The sequence below is a fragment of the Saccopteryx bilineata genome, chromosome X, assembly GCF_036850765.1.
Source record: "Saccopteryx bilineata isolate mSacBil1 chromosome X, mSacBil1_pri_phased_curated, whole genome shotgun sequence".
NCBI classification, from domain to species: domain Eukaryota; kingdom Metazoa; phylum Chordata; class Mammalia; order Chiroptera; family Emballonuridae; genus Saccopteryx; species Saccopteryx bilineata.
In genome coordinates this window covers 33022212-33023727 of record NC_089502.1, presented here as the reverse complement: position 1 = coordinate 33023727, position 1516 = coordinate 33022212, and the positions used below count along the sequence as shown (strand labels likewise).

General features: G+C 48.2%; 1 non-coding gene across 1 annotated transcript; it reads right to left on the bottom strand.

Annotated features, from left to right (window-relative positions):
• Positions 1–451: 451 nt before the first annotated feature.
• On the bottom strand, positions 452–668 carry LOC136317918 (small nucleolar RNA U3). The gene has a single exon (XR_010727919.1). It is a non-coding gene; the product is annotated as a small nucleolar RNA U3 (small nucleolar RNA).
• Positions 669–1516: the final 848 nt, after the last annotated feature.

The following is a 1516-nucleotide window of genomic DNA, read 5'->3' as shown; positions in this document are numbered from 1 at the left end:
CCTGACTATTCAGGCAAGATATAGTTAAGTGGCCCTTGTGCAAATGAGATCAGTTTACCTGCTTCTTGGAAGAAATGCCCTAGGCTCATCCACAGTGTTGTAGATGGGGCCGATGACCCTGGGCACCTTCAGCCTTCAGTGGCAAATCCCAGCATTCTGGGCAAGGTTAGGTCATAGGTGGCTGGAGCAGGGCTGGAAGAGACTGAACCCTCCCTTAAAGGAGCAAGGAGGAAGCCTGACTTCGACTGTCCCTGTTTTCTCACAGCAGAGGCATGTAGGTCTGGCAGGCTTTAGCTCAATGACCTTCCTTTCCACTGTTGAAGCAGGACCCAGATGGCATCCTATGAGACCCCTTTGGGGCGTTGGAGCCTTTAAGGGCGTATCCTAAAAGTTGGTAGTTCCCCTGATCTCTATTGGGCTTTTTCTACCTCTTGGTATCTTTTTTGTTTTTTCCACTCAGACTGAGTTCTCTCCCTCTTACTTTCCCAAAGGAAGAGAAGAACGATCATCAATGGCAAAAGGCAGTTGCACAAGCAACAGCAAGAGCCGGCTTCACCCTTAGGAGAGAACACTGTAACTCCTCCTCATGGTGAATTTAATTATTAAAGAAACACAAAACACCCCACCAGAATTCATATTAGCCCATTGTTTGTTGTAGTAAAACTCTTTCCCACCACCAAGAGATGCTTGAATAAATTGTCAGAGGAGAAGAGTGGCATCAGCATCATGGGTACATAACGCCTTCTGCCTTAAACAAAATCCACCTCCCCCCATTACCAAATAAAATATGGCATCCATCCATGAACAAAAGTGGGTCTATGGGACCTGTGGGTCATTGTACCTTCTGTCAAGGGACTGGGAAGGATTGACCTCCCACTGTTTATCAGATGATCCGCCAACAGGCCTCGCTGTGGGCTGTGGACCCAGCTGGCACTCTGTGAACTGGTGCAGCTCTCTCAGCTGCCATAGGGAAAACCTTCAGAGCACTGACTCGGGAAGACACCCAGAGATTAGAGATTCCAGCTCTTGGTTGTCCCACACAAGGCTCTGGAAACCCGTTTTTCTGCAGCAGCTCCCAGAGTGCTGAGGCAGAACCTCTCCAACTTGGAGGGAAGGAGGAGGTCAGGGAGAGGTGGGTCTTACCAGAGGGTATTAAAGGGATCCTTTCCTTAGGACTCCAGCAAGAAGCCTGCCCAAAGCGCTGGGAAAACCTCACCCCAGGATTGCCCAGGGGGCAACTGGCCACACCCAGTACTCCAAGTGTTCAACCCAGGCTTCCCACCACTGCAGCCACAGCCAGGGCAAGGCCCTGAGTGCAGTGGTGAGAGTGAGCTCTGTGCCAAGGATAATATGTTCCAAACTAGGTAGCATGAAGAAACGAAAACTGATTTCATGGCACTTAGAAAACATTTTCTGAAATATCTTGGTAAGATAATGACAAAGATACTTAATGGACATGTTTTCAATGCAAGGTATTATGAAAGTAACAGTATGGAAAATAAGATTAAAATACTCA